This window comes from Acipenser ruthenus, chromosome 33 (assembly GCF_902713425.1).
Source record: "Acipenser ruthenus chromosome 33, fAciRut3.2 maternal haplotype, whole genome shotgun sequence".
Lineage (NCBI taxonomy): Eukaryota > Metazoa > Chordata > Actinopteri > Acipenseriformes > Acipenseridae > Acipenser > Acipenser ruthenus.
The window spans coordinates 13,353,707-13,371,713 of NC_081221.1; the positions used below are offsets into that span (position 1 = coordinate 13,353,707).

Consider the following 18,007-nt stretch of genomic DNA (forward strand, 5'->3'; position numbering starts at 1 on the left):
GTTCTCAGGACAATGACCCAAAAGCCAGTTTGTTTTATTGTCTGTCTACCTGTCTGTCTATCTATTCAGCTACCTGTCTGTCTGTCTACCTATCTGTCTTCAATCATTTGAAGAACATATTGTCTGAAACACGATTCACTTTTACAGTAAATCAGTTCAAGTGTATTTTAAACTTTTTTATTTATTTTATAAAACGCGAAACTTGAGTCGCTCTCAGATGTATAATAAGAAACTGTTTGAACCAGCGCTCAATTCCTTTGCGTACCTGAAGGGGTTAACAATGACTTTTCTACTTCAAAAGGTTTCTAGTAATTGACGAGTATCCTGTTCTTGTATATGGAGCTGTGTGCTGCTTTTGACCTCTCTCTCTCTCTCTCTCTCTCTCTCTCTCTCTCTCGGGAATTTCATATTTTAAAGAATAATTGATTAATTAAATAATGTCATTTTTTTGTCACAATAATATATCTGGAGTATCTGTGTGTCCATTACACATCTCATTTTTAAGCTGGACTGTTGCACAAAATTGTAATAAATAATACATTGATATAATTATGTAATATTAGCTGCAGTACACACACACAGAGAAATAATTCCGTGACATCTCAAACAACGAGAAGATTGATTTATAATGTTGTTTTCATCCATTTAACACACAATCATACAAACTGACACGAAGCCGAGTCGATAATATACTATTCAAATATGACAGCATTATATTATAAAGTCTGTATTAATGGTGCGTGATTAGAACCACTGGGCTTGGTTTATTGAAAATAATAAATTAACACACACACACACACAAAAAGAGAAACTGTGTACATAGTAAACGCACAGCCAAAAAAAAAAACTCCCTCCAAAACTCAGAGGCTTGGCACGTGTACCTGTTTGTGAAGTTGTTTTATTTTTTATTTTTTTCTTTATATATTTATTTTTCACGTTTTTACACAGACGCCCTGCTTTCTGTTTCAAATTCCATGCTCTGCTGTTTGCCTCCTTCGCGGGAGCGAGCACGCACTCCCCTATTTCGCTGTCTGCAAAGGATGCGCGCTCCCGCGCTCCAGACAGGCGGCCCGGGCGATCAGGGCGCGAGCGAGAGCGAGAGCGAGACCTGCGCGCGAAACCGGGCCGGCCACGTAGAGCCGCAGCCGAAGAGAGAGAGGGAGCGAGTCAGTCTGCGTGAGAGAAAGAAAGAAAGAAAGAAAGAAAGAAAGAAAGACAGGGAGGTTAAAATATAAAAACAACAGAGATTCGTGTCAACAGACACACAATAAAAGGGGCGACGGTTGTTGAAATAAGCTTATGGCGCATTCGTTTTCCTTGAACAGCGCAGTCTAAAAGTCTGTCAGAGAATGGGGAGAGACGGCGCGCTCGCCCGGGTTGCCGTGGGTGAGTAAGAGATACAAGTTTAGTTATTTTAAAATTTACGAAAATGGCACCAAAACAAACAAACAAACAAACAACAGCAAAATAACTCCGAAGAAGGAGGTGCCGGCGTGTTCTGTTTGAAAGGTGTTAACGCGAGTCATTCTCAATTAGAGATGTGGAGACACTCTTTTGTTTGCAAAATATTATTATTATTATTATTTATTATTATTAGATTCTGTAAGATTAAATCCTCTCTAAATAGTCCTGAAATAAGTCCCCTCTGTGTTTTGGCACGGGAAAGGTCTTAATAACAACAGCCTGGTTGCTTTTTGAGCGGTGTAAAAAGTGAAAGTCCAGATTATAATTTAATAAACTGGTGGGACTCAGGGAGGGGGGAAGGATTCAAATCCCCGAAAGCAAGTAGAATTATATAGTGTAGTATTAGTTATTAAAATGACATTTCAAAAATAAAAACCTAATTGGAAGCTGGTGGGCACCGAGTTAGACAGTGCTGTGGTACATCTCAATTTTTATGCAACTAATTTTGCATTTTCATTCCCGTAGTTCAAACGGCCTGTGTAACCCTTTCTCTCCAGCGACATCCCACTCATCCGCCTTTGCCAGCAGTAGGGTGGTTTGCTAGTATAATGCGTGGTTGTATTTTCCTCGTACGCGGCGGCAGTGTGTGCATTTATTTTGTGTCTCGGTTCTCTATTAAAAGCCGATTGGGTTTGTTTTCAGGCCTCGTTTTCTTCCCCAGACGGGATCGCTGCAAAGGTGGATTGGGAATGTGCATTTGGCGGCTGCTTGCACAGGGCGCTAGGCCACACAATATAGCCCGTCTCTAAAGCGTGCAAAATGCTCCGTGCAATGCGCAAAAGAAGGATTTTATTCCGCATTCTTTTCGTTTCGAGTGTGTGTGTGTGTGTGTGTGTGTGTGATTTGATCCGGGGTAAGGAACGACTGTCTTGATTCACTTGCAAGGGTCTTGTTTTGTTTTTTTTTGCGAGTGTGTGTTTTAATGGCACGGCCCCTTTCCCTCGCCGCCCGCAGATTCCCTTGTCAGTGGTCGTGCAATAGCAGAATAAATAAATACGTTAGCCTGCACCCTTTGGGGTAGGTAGCAGACTTCAGAATTTAGGAGGACAACGCATTTTTTACCTCGGGATCCTCTGCATAAAAGTGGATTTTGCACCGTTTGTTTGCAGTTTAATTTTAAGCTAGTGTGTGTGTGCAACCTTACATAAGACTGGACTTTTTTTATTGCAAGCTAGGCCTCGGCGATTACTTCTCTAAAACCCGGAGTTTAGCTGTTTTGTGCTTTACACAAAGGACTATATTAAACGCATTTTTACTCGTTTAGTTGCTTTATTTATTTTTGCATGGTCTGATTTGTTCCTGTTGTGGAGAGTTGGAGCAATTTGAAAATGCATGCGCAGTTTGTGGAATGAAGGGAGGCGGTTCTGAAGTAGAACTGTATTAAAAGCCAATCCAAAGTCTTATAAAAATGTGTTGTTAAAATGTACAGCAGTAAACCATGGGTCTCCTGTACAGTTATATATGTTGACAGCATACTCCTTGGCACCTCTCTGCTAAGTGTATGGTGTTTGACACCCCTGTGATATTATCACACATGCGGTTTAACTGCAAGATTCTCGTTTACCTTATCTTACTGAAAAAATATAACCTGCATTTCTTACTGTTTTTTTTATTTTTTATTGACTGTCTGCACAGGTAATGGGGTAAGAGTGGTTTCCTGATTTACAGTCTTGTCGCCTGAAGTCAGGACTCTAGTATTGCATTTAGAATGCAAAAGCTAGCTTCATATATATTCCCCCCCCCCCCCCCCCCCCCAAGTAAAAAAAATAATAGCAGTCAAAACAAAATCACAGTGAACCAAATTTGTTACTCACTCACTGAATCAAAATGACATTGCATGCAGAAAGCTGATTCCTACCAGTTGGCTACACAGTGAATTAGACGGTTGCTCCAGATTTAGCAGGTTTGGACTACAGTAATTGTCAAGTTTTGAGCTTGTTGGAAATTCCAGAAGTTACTAGTTACAAGAAGATCTTTGTTTCCCAGGCCCTTCAGTCCCACTTGCGAATACTTGAACCTTCATGTCTGTGAACATTGTGTGTGCCCCAAAACCCTAGAGCAACCTGCGGCTGAAAAAATGTAAATGTGTGTGGTTTTAATTTTTTTTTATTTTTTTTTATGGTTTGCAGAATGGTGTCAAGTTTTATGATTTGTTAACTCGACTTAATGTGTTACAGTTTTATGAATGTTTCAGGTTTTATGGATAAAACCTTCTTGTCAAACTAAGTTTATGTGAATTTAATATAGTCCCCAAGCTTGAGGCTTGATGCTTTCTTAGCTGTCAGTGATTGAGCAGGTCCTGTTATTCTACCATAGAGTAAAGTCAGTGCTGGGGAGTGCTGACACCTGTCTGAGGGAGAATAGCTGGTCCAGGGGGAGACACCCAGATACTTCACTCTAGTGACTGAAAATATCAGTTTCCTGCTATAGGATATACATACAGATAGTACATTTAGATGAGTTATTTGGTCATTTGTCTTGCTATTATTATTGTTATTAGTAGTAGTAGTAATAATAATAATTATTATTATTTTAAGCAACTGAACTGCATCAGACAATATTGCAGCATAATGGGATATTTGTATGTTAGAGTTTTTCAAATACAGCACATTTTATTAAAAAAAAAAGTCAGTGACAGATATTTGTTTGGATAGACTTGTTTGTTTCAAAGCAAATTGTCCTCTGATACCCTACACACAGTCTGCGTGATATTCACCAACAAGGACTTTATTCTGCCTTTCAATCATGTCTTGCAGAAATCTATTTATATAACGTTACACTGTCTCAAAAAAGGATGAGATATTTCAAACATGTTGAAGTGTTTAAGACATGCTGTGCAACTTCAAAAAGCTCAGCCAGAATTACAAGATCAAACTATATAAGAAAGTAGACAAACATTGAAGTGCCTGACTATTCTTCAAGCTCAAATGTTAAGATGTATCTAGAATCTCTTCTGGATGGGGTTTGTGTGATACCTCCGTTAGTGTACCCTTCTCCTTAGAGCCCCCTCTCTGTGGTTCCCTCCCTCCCTCCGTTAGTGTACCCTTCTCATTAAAGCCCCCTCTCTGTGGTTCTCTCCCTCCCTCCGTTAGTGTACCCTTCTCCTTAGAGCCCCCTCTCTGTGGTTCCCTCCGATAGTGTACCCTTCTCATTAGAGCCCCCTCTCTGTGGTTCTCTCCCTCCCTCCGTTAGTGTACCCTTCTCCTTGGAGCCCCCTCTCTGTGGTTCCCTCCCTCCTTCCGTTAGTGTACCCTTCTCCTTGGAGCCCCCTCTTTGTGGTTCTCTCCCTCCCTCTGTTAGTGTACCCTTCTCCTTGGAGCCCCCTCTGTGGTTCCCTCCCTCCCTCCGTTAGTGTACCCTTCTCCTCTCTGTCGTTGGTCTGAAATTGAAGTTTCTTGGCAGGGTGCACGCAGTAAGGTCAGGGCTCCGCAAGATATCAAATCCATTTTGTAATTAAGCATGTGTTGAAATGCAAATTACTGAAATGAGTTTACGGTATGACAGCACCAGGTTTATGAATAGATGGGTTACAGAACATTGATCCACAAGGCTCCCCGATACACCGAGTGCCAGTGGTTCACTAATGTGGTTTCTTGAGAGTGAATCTGGCTTGGCTGTCGGGTGTAATTCAGGGAAGTATATGTGCTCCAGTTTGAATCCATTCTCGGTTTTACTATATGTTATGAGGATGTGCTTGATACCTATACTGTGGGGCTAATCAAGCTCATACACCCCTCAGCAAGCAAACAAAGTGTTCTCTAATCTGGAGTTGACCACCAGAGACGATATGAATCAATCAATAAATAAATGTTTTACTTGTCATGACGCACGTGCATCAGCATATGAAATGAACTGAATGCAGAAGATAAAAGCGATAGGCTAGTGTATGTTGATCAACTATATTAATAAAGTAACAAACTAACTTTAATAAACTGTCAAACCTAAATTAACACAGCACCCCTACATGTTAAAAAATGCATCAGCAGCTCTAGATTAATTATGAATACATTTACAGGAGCAATATTCAAGACACGCACAAACTTATTTAACAGAAAGGTGAAGCAACTCGCCAGAACGGGAAACAACAAATTATTATTATTGTTATTTATTTCTTAGCAGACGCCCTTATCCAGGGCGACTTACAATTGTTACAAGATACCACATTATTTTTACATACAATTACCCATTTTTACAGTCGGGTTTTTACTGGAGCAATCTAGGTAAAGTACCTTGCTCAAGGGTACAGCAGCAGTGTCCTCCACCTGGGATTGAACCCACGACCCTCTGGTCAAGAGTCCAGAGCCCTAACCACTACTCCACACTGCTGCCCAATTGTTCGACTTGTGTCTGATTCAGGTTTTTTTCAAGAGCTCGAACAATTTCCAACATTTTGTAGCAAGAGAAACTCTTTCGCCTCTTGTTTCCGTGCCATTTTGTAGCGATGATGTGCACTAGTGGAAATCGGAATACACAACGAGGCAATGATAATTTGAAAGATTGAATAAACCAATCAGTGCTCCTCAAGACACTCTCGCAATAAGGCAGTTTTGAAAAGAGTGAGCAAACCATTTTAATTTGTCAGATTACGAATTATCAGGTTACAAAACAGTACTGTATCAGCTGTGAACGAATCGCTGTCGGTGCCAAAAAGGTTCCTGTTCCTCCTTTAGACGGAGCATTTACAATGGAAAAATCTGTTTCATCACAAGGGTGTTCTCTTAGCTGAAGTGTTCTCTCATGGGGTATTCATGTACTCGGAGACTGCTACAGGAAAGCCTGAAGTGGGTGAAACTTTAGGAGTAGGAGTCTTATTTCCGTCCCCAAGTCTAAGTGAAGTGGGAGTAGGTTGGGGGTGTTTTGTGTCGGCGTTGGAGGAGTTTGTGAGACTGCAGTCAACCTGAACGTGTAAATCAAGTGGCCTGAAAAATCACTGTAAAAACGAGTAGATATCTGGATCACCATTCATTTAACCACTTTTACCAGCATGTTTGGTAATAATCTGTTAAGTTTTTAACACGTGCCTTACATTTTCTTATACTGAAAAAAGATGATTTTTATATATTAAAAAAATAAGGCTCCACCGTTACCAGGGTCGCAGTGAAACCCCTCTCTTGTCATGGCTGCACGCACATCCCACCCTGTGCAATTCCAGTCTCGGTGTCTGATTATAATTCAGTGTACTGGGCTGACCAGCAGACCTGTGGCGTGCCGTACAGAAACACCTTTTCATCTGCGTTTCCCAGTATCTAGACTTGGGTCTGCTGTGAACCCCCTAATACAACCCTTTGTTACAATGGAGACTAAAAATACTAATACAGTAGTGTGCAAAAACTCTATGTTCAAAGCTTGAGACATTTGATTTTACAGCGATTTGGTTATAAATACAGTCAGTGGTGGTGCCTCTGTTTCATGATTCAATAACTCACTGGTTTGGTTAATTCACGGACCCTGACAGTAGACTGTACAAGCGTTACAATTTACTGTAGAAGGGTCCGTTTGCTAATTCGCTGTTCAGTTTTTGACATTGTTTTTCATTTGCAACACCTAGAGCAAAATAGAGCGGCATCGCTGTGTAAATAGTACCCGAGGGATCATTGCCAGGGCTCTCCCAGGGGTCATGATTCAAGCTTAACAACATGATTGCGCTGGCCAGCAGCACATCCACATGGTAGCTGAGGATGAGTAACACCGCAGTAATTGCTTAATTACTGATTTGCCACATGAAAGCTACCTCTTCAATCCACTTCAAAGCTAACACCTCTTACTACTGAAACTAAATCTTAAATCAAAATCTTGACTGACATTATTATTATTATTATTATTGCGTGATCTTTGCTGTTTTGTCAAGGGTCTGGATTATGCTGTGTAAACCACCGCTAAGGAGAGCCGCACCTCTTTTCAGAACTCCACACCAAGCAGTTCTTGCGTGTATTAACCCCTGCAGCTGTGAGCCCATGCAGTATTTAACAACGCTACACTTTAGAGATGCATGATGTCTAATGAACTTCAACAACAGTTCACATTTCTAAAGTGCCTTTCATAATAAGGATCCCAAAGCGCTTCGCAGACCAAAAAACAATTAAACCATTTAAAAACAAACGGAATAAAAATTTAAACAAAATTTTTAATCGTAAAATTAGAAAAACTAAGTTGATAAAGTTAGTTTGTGAAAATATGTTTTCAAGCTTGATTTAAAAACAGTCTCAGCTTTCCTGACAGAAGGCGGCAGAGCATTCCAGAATTTAGGAGCTTTACATGAAAAGGCCCTTACTTCCTGTATTATTGAATCGATCAATCAATCTCTATTTTATATAGCGCCTTTCATAGTGGACCACCGTCACAAAGCGCTGTAAGGCATGGAAATAAGACTTGTGTTGGACAGCAGTTTCACACATTTTACGACAAGCTTGTTTAGCTGCAGTGAATAGGTAACAAGCTCAGGTGTGTCTTATTAAATTCCTAGTAAAACCAGCTGTGCAATGGGAGTCTTATTTCCATCCCTGAACTTACTCAGTTTTGGCTTGGTGAGCACATTCCTTGGCACACGTGTTTGGGAGTATCAGGATGTGTGGAGAGCCGTGTCTGTTAGTCTGTCGCACATTGTTACATGTGCTGCGTGTAGTGGATGTAGGTCATGTTGAAACGGTTGTTCATGATAACTTGAGGGCTCTAATTAGGTATCTATAGTCTTGCTGGGGGGGTGCATGTGTGTTGATTTGCACCCTGCCTGGTGAGCAATGAGCAAGTGTGGTTTCAGCAAATGTAAAACAAAGAGGAATAAATAAGTTTGTTTGCGTGGGTTTTATCTGATTACAAAATCTGTATTCATTTGGTGCCATTGCAACGTCAAAAAGGGGAGAGCTGGCAGGTTCCTGCAATTACATGAAGTAATAAAAGCGAAAAATGTGAACAAAACAACAACATGCATTGGGTGTTTGCAGGTGAGGCTGATGGTTGCAGTGGTTCACCCAGCTAGCTTGCTGCTTCCTGCCTCTGCTTGTGCACCACCCGCTGTTATTTGTTTGTCTAACGAACAAAAACAGAAATGTCAGTTCAGAAATTCAAACTAGCGCTATGTTATGTCTGACTGAGATCGGGGCATTTCTGCTGCAAGTGGGGGGGGCGGGGTAGTATTTGACATCCCAGTGGGTTCCAAAGAACTGTTAACTGTGAGCCTATGAAAGAGAGAGAGAGCTATAATATATATATATATATATATATATATATATATATATATATATATATATATCTTGTTTGAAAAATATGAAAGCATTAGAGAAAATGAGTCTGCATGCTCATTTTCAAGATGTCAATTGCCCTGGGATGGTGAAGGGATAGTGCCCACATTGTAAAGGGCAAAGGGCAGTCTTTTTAATGCTTTTTTTTTTTTTTTTTTTACTTATTTACTGTATAGCATGGGGTAACGTTGTTTTGGACAACCTTGCTGTAGTTTTTTAATGCAAAAAAAGTCCCAACAAAAGCAATTATCAATGCAGGGAGCGGAGTTGTATATGGAGCGGGCTAGTTGCTGGAGCAGAGTGGCTCGCTCCTTTACAGCACTGAGAAAAACTGAGCACGGTTTCATTTTTCTAAAATACATGTTCGGCCGCGGAGTTTGCACACAAGGGTTTGGTGACAAATACAGATGCAGTCGCTTTACAGTATTTTCCTTCATGTCTGTGCATGGTAACCATGGTTTCCAGTTTCAAACCAAAAATCGAGGTTTATGCTTAAAAAAAAAAAGACTTGAGAAACGTCTCATTTAGCGGAATCCCTTTATCATATTCAACATGCAACAAAACCATGGTTACCAACATTCCAATTGAAATAATGTTTGGTCACAGCGGAGCTATACCTTGTAAAGCTAAAGTTCCTACACAAATGAAAATTGTCTCAAATAAACTGTAGTAAATGCAGCATATAAAGTGTATTGCACAGACTTTTATAGCATACATTTACATGTCAAGACTCATCTCTTCAGACAGCACCTGTAGAACTCTTTTTTCCCTCTGGACACTTTATCACTCTTCCTTAAATTTGCTTTACTTGCTCTTATCTGCCCCCTATTTTACTGCATTTAATCCTGTACTTTAGAGTACTGTAATCTGTCAAGTGTTATTTAATCTGTAGTATTTTGTATTTAATTATATCCTGATATAACTATCACTGACACTGTTATCTGCTCCGTTATTGAATCGTATTTTGTCATACTTGTACTTGCTAGAACCAAAGTCATTGTATTTTATCTTGCTCTTAATTGTATTATTACTTGTACTGTGATTCTTGAAATGTATTTTTGTTTACAACTGTAAGCCGCCCTGGATAAGGGCGTCTGCTAAGAAATAAATAATAATAATAATAATAATATGCATTGCGCATATTATATCACGCATCTGCCATTTCCATGAAGCAATGCAAAAACATCCACTATCCTTGCTCGGTACCTGGTGTTGAGGACACAGCGCTTTTGTGATCAGAATAGGACAGGTTTCAAGTGCAGTTCACCTGCAGTGTATACTGTTTTAAAGCTTGTTTTGCAGCTGTATTTTCAAAACAATGCACAGTGCTTTTAAATGTATAGTACTTTTCATTGTTCTGCAATTGAAATTTGATTTCAGTGTTACTGGCAGCATGCATTTGGCACTCCTGATAATAAGAAATACTTAATGCATTTTAATGAGAATTGATTGTATATATTTCTTGCTGCATGGTGGATCATACTGCATGTCGAGAGATAGAGAAAGATAAATAACTTAAGATTTGCATCACAATTCTAAAGCATTAATATTCAGGTAGAAAACTTCTTTTTTTTTTATTTACTAGTCGGCAATTTGTTTTTATCATTTTCTCCCTAATTTGGAATAACCAGTTCTTTTAAGGCTCAGCTCCCCGCTACCACCTCCGCGCTGACTCAGGAGCGGCGAAGACGTACACACGCTGTCCTCCGAAGCGTGTGCCGTCAGCCAACCTCTTCTTTTCACACTGCAGACCCACCATGCAGCCGCCTCAGAGCTACAGCGTCGGAGGACAATGCAGCTCTGGGCAGCTTACAGGCAAGCCCGCAGGCGCCCAGCCAGACCACAGGGGTCGCTGGTGCGCGGTGAGCCAAGGACGCCCTGGCCGATCTAAGCTCTCCCCCCCAACCCTATAATGCTTTAGAAACGCTGAAGCAGTGTATAGTCTGGTTATAAATTTGTCTCTCTTAGCCCAAAAGGTTGTACAGCTGTGGTATTAACATAAGTAAATGATTATTATTATTATTTATTTCTTAGCAGACGCCCTTATCCAGGGCGACTTACAATTGTTACAAGATATCACATTATTTTTACATACAATTACCCATTTATACAGTTGGGTTTTTACTGGAGCAATCTAGGTAAAGTACCTTGCTCAAGGGTACAACAGCAGTGTCCCCCACTGGGGATTGAACCCACGACCCTCCGGTCATGAGTCCAGAGCCCTGACCACTACTCCACACTGCTGCCCATATGATACTCCATTCCCCACAGCTGTGTGCTTAAAGCTTTGAATTCTGTCCCCAGACGGCTTCCAATTTCAGGTTTCTGTTGTCGTGTGCCATTTCCAGGCGCCTGTTTTGTAATTTTTTTTGCAAAACATATCAGCTTTGCAAAGTGAGCTTAAAATGCAGGTTTTTCTAGGCAGCTATCTGCTGATGTATTTAAATACATCGTGTACTGTAAGCTTATAGTTTTTTAGATCTGTTCAAGCATGTTGCTATATTCAGAAAGCCCCTCAAGTAATAGCTCTGTGTTTCCTGTTAAACATTATCAATATATAAATAGATATATAAATGTGGATTTTTCATGTTGTGGCTTGCTAGTAGCTTGCATACTCTTGCAAGCTGGTACATGCATGGGGAGTGGGATCTGCATCAAACTCGCTCGCTACCCTGGCTGGACTCGCACACCAGCCAGCCGCTTCAGCGTGTTGTTGACCACAGATGAAAGGCCCTCATTCCAGTCGCGCTAATGAAACCTTTCCTCGGTTCCTGCAGTGGGTGTACGGCTCATGCTTGCATCACAGCAGTGGAGGTTACTGTGACCATGCAAGCATGCTGCTCACCGTTTCCTCTGATTCTAAGAGAGTTCAGAAAACAAAGGCAAACCACCACTGCCAAATACTTTCCCCTGATCTAGGGTAAAAATGTACCAAAAATGTTCCACGCTGCTCCGTTTTAAAGATCTACAGTAAGAGAACTAGTATCGAGTGCTGTGTTCTTTCTTCTTACCTGGAATTAGTTATTTCTGTACCAAAAATCAGCACAAAATAAACTATTGGTTTTATTTATTTCATCTGCAACAAAGTGTAATAAAAACATCAAAAGCTTGCAGTGTTTTCATCAGAGCGAGCCTATTTTGTTTGTTTTTCTATAGATTTATAATGTACAGTAGATCAGCCTAACCCAACACCTCAGCATTATATTTACCTACGCTGCTTCTGGTCCAGGTAGCTGTGTTTTTTTCTTTTTACAAAGGAAATAGATGCACAGAGAGCTTTGAATTACTCATGCGTTTAGTTTCATATCTGCTTTCGCATGCTGTTTGTGGTATGGGCAGCCAGTCAAGGCAGAGAGAGCCTAGAAAAGAGAGCTTATTCTTAGCGAGGGGACGAATGTGGGTTTTTCTTGTTAGAATATTCATTCAAAACATAAACAAATATTTGAATATTCAGTTTAGATTTAGCGGGAAAGTAAAAGTATAATTCATAACGTATTACAGTATATGAAAAAAGTCTCCCTGGATTATTATTATTATTATTATTTATTATTATTATTATTTATTTCTTAGCAGACGCCCTTATCCAGGGCGACTTACAATTGTTACAAGATATCACCTTATACATTATACAGATATCACATTATTTTACATACAATTACCCATTTATACAGTTGGGTTTTTACTGGAGCAATCTAGGTAAAGTACCTTGCTCAAGGGTACAACAGCAGTGTCCCCCACTGGGGATTGAACCCACAACCCTCCGGTCAAGAGTCCAGAGCCCTAACCACTACTCCACACTGCTGCCTTAAGATCAATCCGGTACCCTATTAGATTAGAGAAAGGAGAGAAACACTCTCCTGCACAGTTGTCATGTGTTTCAGGCACCGTGTCTGCATTGGTTTTCTTTGCATCTTTTTGATAGTCTTGTTTGTAAATTCTGTTATGTGAACGAATACTAAAAAAGCAGCAGAATACATTTCAGACAGTATTCAAATGTTTGCCCAGCACTGGTGTGCTAACTTAATCCTACAAGGGGGTCTGTGTGGACTGGCCTTGCTAAACGTGTCATGTTCATGCTTTGTCCTTCCTTAAAAACCTCAACAATATGTTCAATTCATTGAAGTCCCTTCCTCCTTCATCACTACTGTAGGTAACAAATTAACCATCTCTGAACCAGCCAACAGCCAGCAGTTTAAAGTGCTTTGCAGGACCAGTCTGCACACAGTGCCTTGCACAGTCCTTTTAAAGGTCCCTGGATCTGCTTTATATTTCAAGTTGGAACCTTTTAGTCCCTGTTGAAGGTGTCTGCTCTGTAGTGCTTTCCTGCAAGATGTTAGCAGCACAAAAGGAGAGCCCCTTTGCTCCAGGGGAGACGTAACTTTTTTTTCTGGAGCTGCTCGTTGGAGCCAGAGTGTGCCTGTGTCATTCAGAGTGCCTTGCAGGCTTCAGGGCAGGAGAAAGTTTGTGTGCCTGCAGCTGGAACTACTTTTAGAGAATGTAAACAAACTGCAAATTAGAAATGCAATCAGCATGTGGAATGATCTAATCAAAAACCAGACCAGAGACAGGAATCGATTTAATTAAGAACACTTTTATTATTCAAAAGCAAGAAGCTTGTAGACACAAAAGCAAACGAAAACATGCAGGTGCATATCATTATACATTGTAATATGAATTATGCATTAAGAAAACCTTATGCATTAAAAAATGTAGCCTTCAAAAACTACTAAAAACATGTGCTGGGCTAAGAATAAGATGGATTCAGTAAGTGAGGCTCCAAGTAGGGCACCAGCGTGAATTGTTTAATTTGAGCCTGGTAAAATAAAAGCATTGGCAGAGTCTTTGAGTGAATGCATGGGTTTGGACAGGTGATTACTTACTTGTTGTGCAGCATGCAGCAAAAAACGCACAAACGCACACAAAAAAAAATAATCGGTTTTACACCAACCCTAGTTAGTAGATCCAGTTGTGTTTGCATGTCTTCACACGTTGTGTATCTAGATTGATAACTGGATTAGCTACTTTAACTTGTTCCAGACAGAGAAGCAATGGAAAGCTGAACGACTTTTAGAAATTCCTCTGTTAATAAAAGGTATTTTAATGATCCTTTGTCAGTGTTTACCGTATTCTGTTATGGAGGCTGTGTGGTCCAGTGGTTAAGGAAAAGGGCTTGTAACCAGGAGGTCCCCGGTTCAAATCCCACCTCAGCCACTGACTCATTGTGTGACCCTGAGCAAGTCGCTTCACCTCCTTGTGCGCCGCCTTTCGGGTGAGACGTAATTGTAAGTGACTCTGCAGCTGATGCATAGTTCACACACCCTAGTCTCTGTAAGTCGCCTTGGATAAAGGCGTCTACTAAATAAACAAATAATAAATAATAATTTAAGACGCAGACCAAATTTCCCACCCTCAATTTGAGGAAAAAATAAAGCATAAAATAAATATGCATTTACAAAGATGTACAACCTGTTACGCATATGGAGGCAGTGTGTTGCCGTCTGCTATCTCACAAAGCATTGCAGTCATGTGCTGCTTCTCATTTCCAGACGTGATTACTCACACCTGTTTTTCTCCCAGTTTGTGAACTGTGGTATTGCTTGGCATGTTGAAAAATACGGGGGTCTGATCAGCATGGTCCAAGCTGGTCCTGCTTGTTAGAAACGCTGAAATTGTAAAAGCTTCTCTATGAATTCCTCAGGAAGCTAATGACGCTTCTTTGAAAATGGCTGCCTGTATGTCATGGATGATTTGAGATCAGGCAGTAATGTTTTGGTTTGTGTTTTCTCGGCAGTCAGTCACGTTGCTGCTTGTGTACTCGGGTAGTCGCGTCTTTTGTTGGCGATCTTAATACACGCGTCACAACTGTACTCGAATTTAAGACGCAGGTTACCTTTGAGAAGCAAAAAGTGGTTAAAGTGTGTCTTAAACCTACAGGCCATTGAAGAGAAAGTAAGGGTCAGAATTGGGTTTGAACTACACAATTATTTCTTAGCAGACACCCTTATCCAGAGTGACTTACAATTGTTGCAATATCACATTATTTTTTACATACAATTACATTATTTTTTATACATTATTCTTACATACAATTACCCATTTTATACAGTTGGGTTTTTACTGGAGCAATCTAGGTAAAGTATCTTGCTCAAGGGTACAGCAGCAGTGTCCCACACCTGGGATTGAACCCACGACCCTCCGGTCAAGAGTCCAGAGCCCTAACCACTACTCCACACTGCTGCCCCCACAATGCCACCTGGATGGTGCTTCTAGTTTTTCCGGTCTGCTGGCAAAAAAAAAGTACAGATCAAGTATATGTTTATAGCATCAATCTGTTCAGAAATGCATTCTATATAGAATATGGTTTACTGGCCGCTCTGACCTGGAGTGAATGAGAATCTGCTTGTATCTACTGTAGATGGTTATTGAAGTAAAATGCCTGTATGCAGAGATTTGTATTCATGCAGTATGAATACTGCTTTCAGTATGCTACACTGGAAAAACTTAAGCCACACCAAAGAATATTAAAGAAAAACATAAAACTGATTTATTGTGCACAATACAGTAAACATGTTGACTAGAACTGTATCCAGCAACCCTCTCCCCTGAACACCACACTCACCACAGGTTTCCCTAAACACAAATAATGTAGGTGAGCTTTTCAGCTTCCAATGTAAGCCTGAATAACATACAAACACACTGTCACTGGTACAATTCATAATATAGGTACTGTCTGCCTTTTACAACTTCACAAAGCTAAAATAATACAATTTTACTGCATGATTATTCTGGACATTTGTTTATACTGTATTAAGTATAAACATTTTGTAGAAACTGGTTGTAAACATACTGTCAGCAAGACAAAGTGTATTTTATTTGAAAACACGTAGGTATTTAAATGCCAGACCCTACCCTACATAATTCCCATTTAATCTGTGCCAAACCTAGTCCCACATGCAGATTGCAGGTTTTCTAAACTCTGAATTGGTTTGCAGATATTCATGCGCTGCACCTTCACGTTATTTTGATGGTGTCGTGGTTTTCTTTCCACTGCAGAACAGTAAAGCGAAATTGTGCCAGTAGACAGTGCTATTATACAGGGCAACAGTGTGGAGTAGTGGTTAGGGCTCTGGACTCTTGACCAGAGGGTCGTGGGTTCAATCCCAGGTGGGGGACACTGCTGCTGTACCCTTGAGCAAGGTATTTTACCTAGATTGCTCCAGTAAAAACCCAACTGTATAAATGGGTAATTGTATGTAAAAATAATGTGTAAAAAATAATGTAATTGTATGTAAAAATAATGTGATATCTTATAACAATTGTAAGTCGCCCTGGATAAGGGCGTCTGCTAAGAAATAAATAATAATATTAGTGTGTGTTAATATTAATGCCTCCCTGACCAACCGCAGCTCTAGTTACACAAGCTTGTAATATTAAGTAGGATTGTACAGTTGTGACTGTTTTAAAAACTAGTTTTTTTTTAACTGGGTTTTTTCACCTGTGATTGCTGACAGTAATGTTGCACCGATCCTGACATTAAAACTCAATAAAACTTGGGAGGATTAGGAGGCAGTGTGGTCCAGTGGTTAAAGTCCAGGGCTTGTAACCAGAAGGCCACCACTTCAAATCCCACCTCGGCTACTAACTGACTGACTTACTGTGTGATCCTGAGCAAGTCACTTAACCTCCTTGTGCTCCATCCTGCAGATGAGATGTTAAATCAGTGTCCTATTGTAAGTGACTCTGCATATAATGCACAGTTCACAGCCTGCCTCTGTAAAGCGCTTTGTGATGGCGGTACACTATGAAAGGCGCTATATAAAAATATTATTATTATTATTATCAATCATAGTGAGACGAATCCTTCTTTTAAAAGAATAAATGTGTTTATTCTTTTATTAACTGTTCCTCTTCTGAATCTTCTTGGAACCATTCTTTTACTTTTTCCAAACTATATTTCAGCATGTTTTAAAGAGATAGCAAGCAGCGACTGTGACTATGAAATGAAACGAAACGGTGTGTATTGATTCATCTACCAGCACACGTTCAAAGTAACCATGCTGGCATAGTCTTACATTTTTCAAAGCCGTCGCCACCGTGGCGAACTTGGTGAAAATTGATTGAGCCACACAGGAAAACGTTTCACTTGTGGCGAGTGGCTAACCGGAACGTAGGTCTGTTAAAGATTTGTCATCTGTAGGGGCTCCCGAGTGGTGCATCCAGTAAAAGCACTCGCTAGAGTGCAGGATGCGCCTATAGCCTGGACGTCGCGACTTCGAGTCCAGGCTATTCCACTGCTGACCGAGGACGGGAGCTCCCAGAGGGCGGCGCACAATTGGCCGAGCGTCGCCCGGGGGGAGGGAGGGTTAGGTCAGCCATTGTGTCCTCGGCTCACCGCGCACCAGCGACCCCTGTAGTCTGGCCGGGCGCCTGCGGGCTTGACTGCAAGATTCCCAGGGCTGCGTTGTCTTCCGATGCTGTAGCTCTGGGTGGCTGCATGGTGAGTCTGCAGTGTGAAAAAAAGCGGTCGGCTGACGGCACACGCTTCGGAGGACAGCATGTGTTGTGTTCGCCGCTCCCGAATCAGCACAGGGGTGGTAGCGGTGAGCTGAGCTAAAACAAAATTAATTGGAAGCTACTAAATTGGGGAGAAAATAACAAAAAAAGAAGAAAAAAAAAGATTTCTCATGTGGTTAATACTTCTAGTGCAAGCCTGTTTTACTGCAAGAGCCAGAATATTAGACGCCTTGGCTTTGAGTTTTACTCAGACATGTGAAACAGATTTTGGGGTTAGTAATCAAAGCTAAATACAGGAAACCATGATCAGCTGTAAAAGTGTTCACAAAACCAAAAGTGGACAAACTTGCCATTCTCAAGAAAAGCAGCTTCAATTGAAGAAGCATGGAAAAGAGTGAAGCAGATGACTGGGGTTGGTTTTGCAAGTTTTGCAAAAAAAAAAACATTGTGGTCTGGTGGTCTGAGCTAGAGGCCAAGAGATCCAGGTTTTCAAATCTCTGCTCCAATCAGTGCGAGCCTAGGGGGGGGGGGGGGGTGCATTTTAGTTTTTAGTGCTTCTGTCCCTCAGCTGTCAAGATCACAGGCTCAAATAAAAGGATAAGTAGTAAATTACAAGAAGACTTGAGACGTCTGCAGGTGACGAGCTCTGTGTACCCGTGGACCACGCCCCAGCCTGCTCCTCCCAGCTGTAAAGAAGGCTCAAGCGGACACCAGCTCTGCATCTCATGCAGCTTTTGAAGCTGCTTTCTCCTACTAGCTTGCTCAGTAATACAATATAGAACATATACCTC

General features: G+C 40.9%; 1 protein-coding gene across 2 annotated transcripts in view; it reads left to right on the top strand.

The window, feature by feature from the left end:
• The first annotated feature begins 1,042 nt into the window (after positions 1–1,042).
• LOC117433338 (zinc finger protein 652-like) overlaps positions 1,043–18,007 on the top strand; it is a 44,552-nt gene continuing 27,587 nt past the window's right edge. For both annotated transcript variants that reach the window (XM_059006566.1, XM_034055491.3), the window contains exon 1: positions 1,043–1,386. The gene's annotated coding sequence lies outside the window, so the exon portion shown is untranslated. The remainder of the gene's footprint in view (positions 1,387–18,007) is intronic.